Here is a 14,568-nt window from a genome sequence, read left to right as displayed (position 1 = left end):
AGATTAGAGACTCCATCAAGAGACTGGTTACAGACACAGGGAGATACAGGATCTTCCCATCTAATCCCTCCCCGCCCACTCCCAAAGAAAAGAGCTCTTTGTTGTACCTTTTTTGTTTTTTTGTTTTTTTAAAAAATTGTTTTCTATTAATCTTTTTTTCTCCCCTCCTATTTTTTATTTTAGGTGTATGTGTGTGTGTGTGCTTTGTTTAAATCTCTACTGACCTTTTGGTCCTTTTTTCCTTTTTTTTTCTTTTTCATTCTTTTCATTTTTCTTCTGTTTCCTTCTTTTTTGTGTGACTTAATTGCTGTTCTGCTCATCCTCAGATATATGCCGTCATCAAATATTAGATTGAAAGACCATAGTCCCCTAGGATACTTTCATCAATGGGAGGGCACCCCAGAAACTCAGGCTCCAGGCCGGGAGATGCAATAAACAAGTGGAGTTTATTTGACGTTTGCGCAAACGGACTCTCTGCCATGGTCAGTCAGAGAGCCCTGAGCAGCGGTTACAAGCCTTTTTAAAGGCAAAAAAAACCCAAATGATTAAAGCATAACACAAAGCATCCCATGATTGGTCCATTCAAAGGTCACCATATACGCCAAAAATCACTTTGCCAAGTGGGAAATTTTGTAACACTCTTTGTAAAACATTTGGCTCATGGTTGGTTTAAGGGGGGTTTACATGGTTACAGGCCTATGATTGGTTGACATTTGGCTTAGCTTGGGGTCTTGCCAGGTGGTCGTTATCTCAAGGTCCTGTCTGAGGAATTTCTAAATGGGAACTGAGGAACACGTACTGTCTGTTCTTTATCTATGACCACTGACCTTGTTCTGGGGCCGGCATCTGGTCTCTGAAACTTCTTAACTCATTTCTGGGAAGGGAAGGGTCAGTGCTAGCGTAAGCAAGTTTACAGAAGCACAATCAGCAGTTAGCAAGTTAGTAATGGTTAATGGGCAATTTTTTATCTTTCATTTCCCCCTTCTTCTCTCGACTAATTTTAATCTTAAAATTCATGGTGTCTCTATATTATCTTGTGGGGTGTCAGTTTTTCTCAGTGCTTGGTATTGAGATCTCAGAACTAATAGATGGACTGTGCTGATTTTTTTTCTTTTACAAAAGATACCAATCTGTTGAGTATACCATTTGCAACATACTCCTACCATTTGCTACATACTTAAACTTTCTGAGGTTTGTCTTAAAGACAATTTTTAAATTTACCCAATTCCTTTTCCAAGGCTTTCTTTACCATTTGCTACATACTTGAACTTTCTGAGGTTTGTCTTAAAGACAATCCTTACTTTTTAAATCCTTTCTTCTCCAAAGAGGACATTTTTTCCCCAATTCCTTTCTCAAAACTCTCTTTACTACCCTCCTCTTTGTTACAATTCCTTGAGCTTCTTTGTGTCTAGAGTTTAAAACTTCCCAATTTTTCCTGTGGCTTGTGAAACCAAGTTATCTCAGAACAACCTCAAGGTACCACTGGGCTGGAGAAGCTTGCTAGATTTTAAGGCTAAGAGTATTACTTCCATTGATAACACACTCAGGTTATTACCATACCAGAGCCAAACTAGGCTGTGACCATAGAGTGGATTTCCAGTCACTATGCACTGAAGTACCTAAGGCAAGCAAGCCAGTGATATCCTTGTCCCCAATATCCACGGTGGAAAGAGAGGGTTTCTGGATATCACCCAAAAGAATGTCCCACAAGATCTTAGATTTAGCAGCAGTCAACCAGGAAGCAGACTCAGGTCATGGAATCAGGAAGGAGTTTCTCCAGGTGGTTGTCAGGACGTCATCGAACTTTACCCATTAGGGTATGCAACAGCAGCAGCAGCAGCAGTAGGGTCTCTCAGTGGCTCCAAGGGACTGTCATACCTCATGCTGGGCTGTAAATTCCTACACAGACTGGTTAAGGATACATTGCATAGGCTTGGCAGACTTTGATCCTGCTAGTTTTTAAGATCTTTAAACAATAGTCCAGGACAATTTACCAAAATCACAACTTTTTTATTAACCAGATATTTTTGTAAATAGACACAGAAGGCTCAGAAGGCTTAGTCTTGTAGCCATCTCTGACAGATGCAGTCTCCACACCTTGCACACCAACAACTATTAACACTATTCTTTATGCCTTTTTTAAAAAAAATTATTTTATCTATTTTGCCTCATTTTTTCAAAACTGACTATGGACCCTTGATCTTAAAATGGGGGTAGAAGGGCGAAGTTCCATCTTCTGTAACTTCTTCAAGCTGACTTCAGGGGCATTGATCTTACTTAGCCAGGAACCTATAACCTTAGCCTATTTTACACAGAGGCTATCAGGGTTAGATGTCATTAAGAACAATATTTAACTTTTGACAACTGCACAGACCTTTTCTCCGGCTACAGCAATGTAGCTTGTTTAGCACTCTGGTTTGCAAAAGCATCTTTCTAGATGGCTTAGGAATGTGATCTCTAATGATCCCAACAATGCCTAAGTTATCTTTGCAGGCCTTTAGACAGATATCAATAGAAATACACTCTCAGGTTTACAAAATTTTTCCTGAGCAGATGAACTTCATGTAACTAGTGTCAGCTCAATTAGAGCTGCCAATTAGAGCTTTTGGCACATAAAGGGGTTGAGATTTAAACTATCCCCCACATTTTATAACATTAAATTTTTACTATCACAGAGGACTGGCAAGTTCCTGTCCCTTACAAGGTAGTCATGAACATTATGCATGCTTACAAACTATCTCCCATGACCTCCTGGCTCTGACCAGTTTTGAAGGGCAACACAGAAATGATTCTAGGATCTGACATTTTTGCCATCCAAGCAGTGGCTTACTGTCTCTAGATGTTCCTCCATTGCTTTTGTCCTAGGAGTGTCTTCTCCACATTGGGATAAATGCCTCATTGGCATTTCCCTTTAGCTGGTCGCTGGACCTGAACTCGGGGCCTGAGTGCTGTCCCTCAACTGTACAGTTCAAGGCTAGTACTCTGCCACTATGAGTCCCAAAGCAACTCTGCTTGCTCTTTCAGCACTCTGCTGGCTGAGTAGAGGTTACAGTCTCACAGGGACCTTTTTGTGCCTGGGCTGGCTTTGAACCAGTTTGCAGATCAATGAGTCTTATAAAAGGCCACCTTACTCCAATTAAAAGCAACAAGGCTGTCAACATAGAAGTAGCTTTTAAGCATGCTCTTACCTGAAACTTATTAAGAGTCAAAGTTATATCAAACAAACTTGTAAGAATCCTCTGTGCTTTGCTCTGGGCTTTGCTGGAAAATTAAAAAAAAAAAACCCTATAAGAGCAAACTAGAATAGCAATCATTTTGATAATACTAAACTTTTTTCTTGGTGTACATTGAGGCCAATGTTAAGAACAATTTTACATTTAAACTTTATATCCAAAAATCCATTTCCTATTTTTTAAGTCTCCTTTAATCTTCTTTTTAATATTGTATACCTCAGTTTTTATTTGCATTTTGAAAAGATCCCTTGAAATCTTGAGGCCAAGTGTCACTCATTACCTCTTGGCTGCTTGTTTTATAACAGATACACATTAAGATTTTTAAACTCAAATGACAATTTTTCCTTAATGCGAAAATAACAATCATCATAACTGAACCAAAAAGCTAGACTTAACACCTTTATAACTTTTAAAAACATCCTAATTGCAGAACATATTTGAAAGTAAGCCACATTATACAAATAACTTTTTAACCCTCTTTTTAAGGCCTTCCTAATTTTAATGTTAACACACACAAGGGAAGTTTTAGCAATACTAATCAGATCATCACATCACTCATTTTAACCATCATGTTTTCAGTGTCTATCTGCAGGGAAAAGAGAGAACAAAGATGGGCCACTCAGCCACTTCTATGGAATGGGCACACACCCAATCTGACTCTTTAGGTTTAGATGAACTGCGTTTGTGCCAGCTTGCCCTCTTTCACCATGCGTGGACTATTCCCCGGGCTTGTCCCACCATGCATGTCCAGCTGAACTGAACTTCTGCTTGTTCACCCCTCACCCCTAAAGATAGGTCTTCTGTTGGCTTCTAAGTTTTTCCCCTTTTCTTATCTCTTGGTTTTCGAATGAAATACACAGTTTTTAGACAGACAGAAAAAGTAATGTCTTTGATGGTGTTAAACTAACCTTTATATTTAAATTTTTAATATTTATCCCCAAATTTTAGCCAAGGGAACTAGATCCCAAAAACCAATGCATTTTTGTTAAGCCAGATAACTTGATTACAGTATAAACAGTCTTATGCATTTAAAACATTAGTTTTTTAAAATACCAGATTTTCTAATTTGCAAGTTAAAGAAACTTTAAAGAGCCATTTAAAACAATGTGAAAAATTTTGAAACATTTTTGTTAATGTCCAAACCTCATAACCTTTTGAACTTTTAAATTTATACTCACCCAATTGTTACAGCATGCTGACAATTCTTATCTTTGAACACATTCACAGACACACAAAAAACAGTCACACTCTGGTTTGCAATAGCATCTTTCTAGATGGCTTAGGAATGTGAACTCTAATGATCCCAACAATGCCTAAATAGACAGATATTAATAGAAACACACTCTCAGGTTTAACCTTTTGAATTTTTAAATTTAAACTCATCCAATTGTTACAGCATGCTGACAATTCTTATCTTTGAACACGTTCACAGACACACAAAAAACACTCACACAGATCTTAAAGCGCGAAAAAATCAAAATCAGTCATACGTACACCTTTTAAAGTTTTTAAACAAAAATTTAAGACAGTATTTCTTTTAAACTAGGTACCTTTGTTGGGCTTTATTTTCCCAGAGCTTGTTTGTCTAGCAAGGCAATTCACTAATTAGTCTCTTGAATACCTTCTGTTGGAGGAGAGCTGGGGGAGGGGGTCACCTAAAACTAAACTAGTCAGATTTTTTAATCCAATTTTAGACAAGAGCACTTCACAAATTGTTACATTGTCAGGACTAGCTGAAAAAGTCCAAACCAGGCACACAGCCTTCTACACCCTCCTTGCCGGCAGCCTCCACAAGGAGAAAATGCAGCCTGAGGCTTGAAGGGAACCAAACTAGCCCAGCTGGAACTTTTATTCTCCCAGAGATGTTTAAATAAATAAATAACAAAAATACAGATAAACACAAAAAACAAGGATCCACATTTAAAACTGGTACCAATTCTAAAACAGAAATAGACAAAAACTGAAGGCTGAGTTGGGGACTAATGGGCCCAAGTTCATTCCTACCGGAACCCTGTGCTGCTCCCACTCAGCAAGCTGAATACAGAGTCTGCTTAGTGAGCCTGCCACACTCACCCAGAACTTCCCTACCCCAGAAAACATAAAACAAACACACACACTAAAGTAAACAAGACAAACAAGTGGCCACAAAGACAAAATCAAGACTCAGTGAATGGGGCTACATCTCACCACCATTCGCTTACCAGGCGACTCAACACCCCCTACTCACCTCCGGAGGATTTTTCTTTTAGATTCCTGCAGACGTTGACTGAGGGGCCTTCCAAGGCAGAGGAGAATTCCCAGTCATCTTGGGGCAAAGGAAAAGTAAAACCCCTAGCAGCCGTCCCCTCAGACTGACAGATTCTCCCCCACGCTCAGACCCCCCTCAGCCAAGGCCCAAGGCTGAGATCTAACTGGGGCCACTTGCAGGTGGTCAGTGGCAGCTTCCTAATTGACAAACAAGCAAGTTACAAAAGCAGAAGGAGCAGTTTTTGTTTTCAAACGAACTAGGACAGGGTCTCGGGGTGTCCTAGGAGGGGACTCACTTGTTGTCCCATCTCTATAGAGAATACAAAACACACATTAAAAACGATTAACACTAAACAGAGACAGACAGAACCAGATGCCGCGCGGCAACCAAGTGAATACAGATGAGGAAGGAAATTACAGATGGGAGTGGCCAGCCGTGCCTTAACTCCCCAGAACAGAGAGACACTCGGATCTCTTCCTTCCTTGAGATGACCCTGGAGCAGGACTCCAGGGCAGGACCAAGGCACTGGGCACGTCTGCTTTTCCCTCTGGCCCAAATACAGATTCAGAGGACCATGGAGCAGGGCTCCAGGGCGGGACTAGGGTACTGGGCACATCTGCTTTTCCCCCTAGTCCAAATACAGATTTGGATCCCAGAACGCAAAACGAAAGTGACAAACACACCAGACAAGAGCTCTATCTTACCTCTTGCTGGTCCTGGAATCTGGAGTTTGGGGGCGCCTGGTTCCTGGCCAATGCACCAAATAAAAGACCCTAATCCCCTAGGATACTTTCATCAATGGGAGGGCACCCCAGAAACTCAGAATCCAGGCTGGGAGATGCAATAAGCAAGAGGAGTTTATTTGACGTTTGCGCAAATGGACTCTCTGCCCCGGTCAGTCAGAAAGCCCCGAGCAGCGGTTACAAGCCTTTTTAAAGGCAAAAATCCACAAGATTAATGCTTAACACAAAGTATCCAATGATTGGTCCATTTAAAGGTCACCATATACGCCAACAATCACTTTGCCAAGCGGGAAATTTTGTAACACTCTTTGTAAAACAATTGGCTCATGGTTGGTTTAAGGGGGGGTTACATGGTTACAGGTCTATGATTGGTTGACATTTGGCTTAGCTTGGGGTCTTGCCAGGTGGTCGTTATCTCAAGGTCCTGTCTGGGGTATTTCTAAATGGGAACTGAGGAACACGTACTGTCTGTTCTTTATCTATGACCACTGACCTTGTTCTGGGGCCGGCATCTGGTCTCTGAAACTTCTTAACTCATTTCTGGGAAGGAAGGGTCAGTGCTAGCATAAGCAAGTTTACAGAAGCACAATCAGCAGTTAGCAAGTTAGTAATGGTAATCATCAATTTTTAATTTTTCAATACCTTACCCCCATTGTATACAAACTTAATCAAGAATTGTATTACTCAATTCAAAACTTCTTAACCTTAAATTCTGTAATAGCAGTATTATCTCTTTATACCTATATAATTTTTGAGAATCTATTTTTTAGTTTTTCATGTATCCTTTCTGTTAGGTTTTTAAAAAGAGGTAGGCGAGTAAGAACCGCACCACCACGCACGTGGTATTCAGATAAGGGGTAGGTTTATTCAGTAGACCTGCTTGGACCAGGCAAGGGTGGCACTCCACGTGGCTGGGAAAGGCCTGGGAATGAGAGAGAGCTGGGAAGAGAGGAAAGAGAGAGAAAAGAGCAGAGAGAGGGGTAAGAACAGTAGCACTCACGTGGTATTCAGGTAAGGGGTAGACCTGCTGGGACCAGGCAAGGTTGGCACTCCACGTGGCTGGGAAAGAGAGAGAGCAAGAGAGCAAGAAAAGAGCAGCAAGAGCTAGAAACGAACAGAGAGAGAAAAAAGGGAGTCTGGGCCTGGGCTAGCCCTTATGTAGGGTATGGGTGGGGAAAGGTGTGGCCACATCAAATTCAGATGTGACCTCAGCGGATGCAGATGTGACCTCTTCCAGGTGTCCCAGTTGCCTAGGTAACGCAGGTACTGGGTGGAGACTTTGCTGCGAGGAGGGTGGAGTCTGCTCGCCATCCAGGAGCGGACCTTACACTTTCTATCCCTCCCCTCCTCTCATCGTATCCTTTTCTTCTCTCAATATCACCTTTAACGTAGATAATTTTTAAGATTCATTTTTTAAATTTAAATATTCGTTTTTCCCATTTTTCTTGTCTGTTTTATCCTCTCTCCTACTATTCTGTCCAATCCATTTTCCTCTTTGAGATTAGAACTTGGTTAAATTCACTCTCCTTTTGCCTCTCCACATTCTTCTAATCCTATTTTTCCTCACATTTGTCCCTAAATATAATAATTTCTGGTTTGCCAAATTCATCCTTGCTGTTGTTAGCCCATTAATCCATAGTTGTTTGATGTTGAATAGATTGTATCTGTTGAACTAGATTATATCTGCGTAGTTTTGCCTGTGCCACTACAGGACTTTTGTTGATGCATGCCTTGAAAAATGTATTCTAGCAGAAAACTGGTGTCACTTCATATCAAATGGGCAGAACAAGCCAGAAAAACACAAGAAAAATGCAGGTCCTGGTATCTCAACTCCCACTCATGATAACCAGGTGACAGATAATTTGTATTCCAGAGGAGAGTTCCCCAAAAGCTCTATAAATATTACTGGAAAACATGGTGAATGAACATGAATAAAACCTTCAAAGGACTCGGTGTGAACATGATAGGGAGAGAGAGGAAGCAAACCAAAGATCAATACAGTAATCTCATGAGCATGAGGAAGCTACTCAAAGATTGATACAGAAATGCATGAACAGGCTGAGAACACTCAAAGAGAAATACAGGAATTGTATGAACAGGCTGAAAACAGACAAAGAGAATGTCAGGAATTGAGTGAGCAGGCTGAGAAAAGTCAAAGAGAACTACAGGAATTGCATGAACATGAGGAATCTAATCAATGAGTAATACAGGAATTGCAAGGGAGGGACGAGAATAAACAAAGATCAATAGAGGCATTCATGGAATCCTTAAACAGACACCTGAAAAAATTCGGGGAGACCACAAAGGGAATGCTGAATGGAACCTGACAGAAGGAATGGGAATATAAGGGAACCATAACCAAACAACTAAGTGATTTGAAAATAAGCACTGAAGACCAAGTTAAGGAAGTAAAGAAGCTCATACGAGATCTAAAACAAAGCTTCAGCAAAGCATTTGAAGTCATCAAAGACAAACAATTAGAGGAAAATGAATAAAAAACAAAGAAGAAAGTCTTGACAGTAGATTAGACCATGCAGAAGATCGAATCTTGGTGACTGAAGACAGCCTAGATATTATAGAGAAAGAATATACAACTATACAAGACAAATCCAGAAATAGTTTTAGATATATTCAGCAATTGGAATACACCATCAGAAGGCATAATCTGAGAATAATGGGTGTAGAGGAGCACCTAGAGACAGAAGAAAATGGTCTAGGAAATTTGTTTAACAGGATCCTAGCAAAGAAATTCCCAAACATGCAAAAAGATAGGCCTATTCAGATACTAGAAACTTTTAGAACCCCAAATAAACCAGAAGAGAGCAGGACATCCCACCGTCATATTATAATATTCACAAGATCAATTCAGAACAAGGAAAAGATCCTTAAAGCTGTCAAGGAGAAAAGATCAATCATCTATGAAGGGAAACAAATTAGAATAACTTCATTTTTTCAGCAGAGAAAATTAAAGCAAGAAGAGACTGGAATGATGCATGCCATGACCTAAAGACAAAATATGAACCAAGAATACTGTAAACAGCTAAATTCTCCTTCATAACCAAAGGTGAAATAAAAACCTTCCATAGCAAAGAAAAACTGAAAAAATATATCTCCACCAAACCGGTCCTACAAAAGATACTTAAAGATGTCCTACAAAGACAGAACCTACAAGATGACAATAAAGGCAAAGAAACAACACCCAAACTGAGAATCCAAAAACCATAGGAAGAACCAAGTTGCTGCAGCCCCCAAGAAGGTGGATAAAATTGCAGAAACTAGCAAACACTTCTTAGTCCTTTCTGTCAACATTAACGGACTTAACTCTCCAATTAAGCGACATAGACTGTCTAGTTGGATTAAAAAGCAACATCTTTCTATCTGCTGCCTTCAAGAGTCAAATTTTGCCCAAAAAAACAGAAACATTTTCAATGTTAAAGGCTGGAACAAAATCTACCAAGCAAACGGTCCCCATAAACAGGTGGGAGTTGCAATCCTAATATCAGATAAAATAGACTTCAAATAAAAATTCGTGAGAAGAGATAAAGAAGAACACTACATACGAATTAAGGGATAATTCTTTCTTTCAGGAGGATATTACAATAATAAATACTATTCGACAAATAATGGATCACCGAAATTTATCCAACAAACACTATTTTCCCCAAAATCTCAAATTGATCCAAAGACAAGTGGTGCCTGGGAGGGGAGGGGAGGAGGGAGGATTGGATAGGGGGTGGGGGGGAGGCTGGGAAGGGATGTGAAGGGTAAACAAAGGAAGAGGCTGCAATGCTTGATAAGAAATGCATGCATTATCCTGTCCATGTAATTGTAACCCCTCTGTACAGTGTGTTCACAAAAATAAATAAAAAAATAAATAAAATAAAAATTAAAAAAAAAGAATTTTTGGGGCCTTTAACAGACCACTTTCCACACTAAGATTAAGTAGACAAAAACTCAACAGAGAAACTGCAGATCTAAAGAACTGCCTAGATCAACTAGATTTAACAGTCAACTACTGAATATTTCACCCAGCAGCCTCAGAATTCACTTTTTTCTCACCACTACATGGAACATTTTCCTAAATAGAGCACTTTTTTTAATTGTGAAAATACTGTAGAGACGGGTTACAATTACATGGGCAAGACAATGAGTACATTTCTCATAAAGCATTGTAGCCTCCTTCTTTGTTTCCCCTTCCCATCTCATCCTCTCCCCGTCCTACCACCCAACCCTCCTCCCCACCCCACCAAATTTGTAAAGTTCGATTTTGACATAATGTATGTCTCGTTGCAATGAGTCCACCTATATGACTATTTGAACGATTTGTTTTTTCCCTTCCCCTCCACAAATGATAACAACCTCAAATACAGTGAAAGCAGGTGTTATACAGTGGGGGAGGCACATACAAAGCAACAAAGAAATAATCTTATAAATGTGTTAGAAAAAATTGCATGAAAGAAAAAAACATTTCAATAAATATCTTAGGGTTCATTTCCCTAATATCAACTTATCTGACCTTTTTTGCTTGACTCAGATATATACTAGTTATTACAAATAGGGGAAACCATGAGACCTATGTTTCTTTGGGCCTAGACTTTACTTAATACAATTTTTCCCAAGTCTTTCCATTTCCAAACAAATGGGGCAATGTCATTCTTTCTGATGGAGGCATAGAATTCCATTGTGTATGTATACCACATTTTCCTGATCCATTCATCTGCTGAGGGGCATCTGGGTGGATTCCATATCTTAGCTATGATAAATAAGGCTGCAATAAACATAGTTGTGCTGGTAGTTTTAGTATGGTCTTGTTTGTGATCCTTTGGGTAAATGAACAAAAGTGGGATTTCTGGGTCATAGGGGAGCTTTATGTGTAGTCGTTTGAGGAAACTCCATACTGCTTCTGTTGTTATTAGAGTTCTTGATTATAGCCATTCTAACTGGGGTGAGGTGGTATCTCAATGCTGTTTTGATTTGCATTTCTTTTATGGCTACAGAGGTTGAGCATTTCTTCATGTGTCTATTGGCCATCCTTCTTTCCTCTTCAGGGAAGTTTCTCTTTAAGTCTTTAGCTCACTTAATTATTGGGAAGTTTTTTCTTTGAAGGTTTGTTGTTGGGGAGTTTATTTTTTTTTTTGAGTTGCAGATATATTTCAGATAAGAGACCCTTGTCTGTTGTATGGCTAGTGAAGACCTTCTCCCAATCCATTGGCTTTCTATTGATCTTGCTAGCTATGTCCTTTGCCATGCAGAAACTATGCAATTTCATGGAATCCCATTTGTCCAAACCTTCTTAGATTTGTTGTGTGTCTGGGTCTCTATTAAGAAAATTTCCGCCTGCGTCTTTGGATCTATGTCTGATTTGAGGGAATGTAGTGTTTCTTGGAGAAATTTGGGTGCTCCGTTGTATGGTGAATAGATATTTAGAATTGTAATATCCTGCTGAAGGAGAGATCCCTTAATTAGTATGTAGCGACCTTTTAATTTTTTCTCACTAATTTTAATTTGAAGTCTATTTTATCTAATATTAGGATTGCAACCCATGCCTGGTTATGAGGGCCATTTGCTTGGCAGAGTTTGTTTCAACCTTTCACATTGAAAATGTGTTTTTTTTACGGGCAAGATGTGACTCCTGAAAGGAGCAGATAGAAGGATGTTGCTTTTTGCTCCAAGTAGACAGTCTATGTCATTTAATTAGAGAGTTAAGTCTGTTAATGTTGAGATTTAGGACTGAAGTATTTGGGAGTTGCTGCCATTTTATCCACATTCTTGATGGCTGTGGTTACTTGGTTCTTCCTATGGTTTTTGGATTCTGTTTGGGTGCGGTTGCTTGGCCTTTATTGTGATCTAGTTGGTTTTCTATGTGTAGCACATTTTTAAGAATTTTTCGTAGATCTGGTTTGGTGGAGATGTATTGTTTCAATTTTTCTTTGCTACGGAATGTTTTTATTTGACCTTCGGTTATGAAGGATAGTTTATCTGGTTACAGTATTCTTGTTTGATAGTTGTCTTTAGGGCATGGCATAGATCATTTCAGGCTCTTCTAGCATTAGTTGTCTCTGCTGAGAAATCTCAGGTGATTCTAATTGGTTTCACTTTATAGGTAATTGATCTTTTCTCCTTGACAGCTTTAAGGAACTTTTCCTCGGTCTGAATTGACCCTGTGTGGATTATAATGTGACTGTGGCATGTCCTATCCTGATCTGGTCTATTTGTTGTTCTAAAAGTCTCTTGTATCTGAATAGTCTTATCGTTTTGGGTATTTGGGAAGTTCTCTGCTAGGATCCTGTTAAACAAATTTACTAGACCATTAACTTCTGTCTCTAGGTCCTCCTCTACACCCATTAGCCTCAGATTAGGCCTTCTGATGTTATCTTCCAAATGTTTAATAGCTCTATCATATTTCTTGGATTTGTCTTGGATGGTTGTATGTTCTTTCCCTATAATATCTAGGCTATCTTCAATCCCTGAAATTCGATCTTCAGCATGGTCTAACCTACTATCAAGTCTTTCAACTTTGTTTTTTATTTCTTTTCCTTCTAGTTGCTCAGCTTTGATGGCTTCAGAATCTTTGTTGGAGTTTTGTTTTTGATCTTGTATGGACTTCTTTACTTCCTTAATTTGGTGTTCAGTGGTGTTCTCAAATCACTTAGTTGATTGGTTATGGTTTCCTTGGATGCACATTCCTTCTGTTGGGTTCCGTTCAGCATTCCCTTTTGTGGTCTCCCTGACTTGTTTGAGCTCTCTGTTCATGAATTCCTTGAATGCCTTTAGTGATCTTTCTGTATTCTCATCACACTCTCTCAATTCCTCTATTACTCTTTGATTAGCTTCTTCACATTCACACAGTTCCTGTAGTTCTCTTTGAGTGTTTTCAGCCTGCTCACGCCATTCATGACTTTCTCTTTGACTGATCCCAGCCTGTTCACACAATTCCTTTATTTCTCTTTAAGTGTGCTCAAGCTACTCTCGCAATTCCTGTATCAATCTTTGAGTAGCTTCCTCACACTCAAGATATTCTTTATTTTGCCTCCTCTCTCTCCCTATCATGCTCATACAGAGTCCTTTGCAGGTTTTCATTCTTTTCATTTACCTAGTTTACCAGTAGTATTTGTAGAGGTTTTTGAGAACTCTCTTATGGATTATTTGCCATCTTATTTGTCCCCGGATTATTATGAGTGGGAGTTGATATACCTGGCCTTGCCATTTTTCTTGTTTTTTTCCGGATTGCTCTGCCCATTTGGGATGAAAATAAACCAGTTTTGTGCTTGCACACTATTTTAAGGCAAGCATCAACCAAAGTGTGTAGTAGCACAGTGAAAAGCCTACAGATACAATATAGTTCAATAGATATATCTATTCAATATCAAACAACTAAGTATTAATGGGCTACTAACCGCAAAGAAGAATTTGGCAGACAGAAATTATTAGGTTTAGGGAGAGATGTGGGTAAAAATAGGCATAAAGGGATGTGAAAATGCAGTGGGAGAGTTAACTTACATAAATACTAAATTCAAAGCGGGAAATCGCTAGGATTAAATGATAGTAGTCAGAGAAAAAAGAAGAAAGAGAAAGAAAAAAAGGCAAGAAAAAATAGAAAAACAAACATTAAAAATTAAGAAGTATAACACTTAAAAATCATGCAAATTTGAAAACATAATATTTGGAGAAGAACGTGGATAGATTAAGAGAACAGGAGGGATAGAAAGGAGATGTGGAAAACTTAAAAATAAAAATCCTTAAAATATTATATAGGTATTAAGAGGCAGTACTGCTATTAAGGAAGTTAAGTCTAAGTAGTTTTAAATTAAGTAATAAATTTCTGAATTAAGTGTATACACAATGGGGCTAAAGTCAAATAATCAACTACGGGTGTATGTGAGGATGAGAAAAGTAATTAAGTCATGCAAAGAATGAAAGAGAAGAAAACGTGAAAAGAAGGAGAAGGAAAGAAAAAAAAGGATTAAATGGTCTCTAGAGGTAAACACAGCACATTTATTTTAAAAGAAAAACAGAAAAAAATACACACATATAACCCCAAAATAAAAATTATAAGAGCAAGAAAAAAAAGTTAATAGAAAACAAAAATTTTTAGTTAAAAATTAAAAATTAAAAAAAAATGTTTAGAAAAAAATTATAAAAGTTAAAAGAAAAGAGATCTTTGATTTTTTTTGAGGGGATGGGATGATCCTGTATCTCCCTTGTGTCCATAACCTGTCGCTTGTTGGAGTATCTGGCCTGCTTGTGGTGTTTGATTTTCCTGTGGCTTGGATAGTTTCTTAAGTAAATTTGTTTGAGCAGGCAGAAAAATGCTCTGCTTTACCAAGGATTTTGTGATCTTCCT

The 14,568-nt window shown here is 38.8% G+C and overlaps 1 long non-coding RNA gene across 1 annotated transcript; it reads right to left on the bottom strand.

The window, feature by feature from the left end:
- Positions 1-1,861: 1,861 nt before the first annotated feature.
- Positions 1,862-5,534, bottom strand: LOC138823764 (uncharacterized). Its single transcript, XR_011370905.1, has 3 exons — positions 5,461-5,534; positions 3,189-3,261; positions 1,862-1,908 (listed from the first exon to the last, which is right to left on the bottom strand). It is a non-coding gene; the product is annotated as an uncharacterized lncRNA (long non-coding RNA).
- Between the last annotated feature and the right edge of the window lie 9,034 nt (positions 5,535-14,568).

The sequence above is a fragment of the Dipodomys merriami genome, unplaced genomic scaffold, assembly GCF_024711535.1.
Source record: "Dipodomys merriami isolate MVZ:Mamm:240054 unplaced genomic scaffold, mDipMer1.0.p SCAF_1228, whole genome shotgun sequence".
Taxonomy (NCBI): domain Eukaryota; kingdom Metazoa; phylum Chordata; class Mammalia; order Rodentia; family Heteromyidae; genus Dipodomys; species Dipodomys merriami.
Note: the sequence above shows the minus strand (reverse complement) of the source record. Positions and strands in the feature narration are given on the sequence as shown.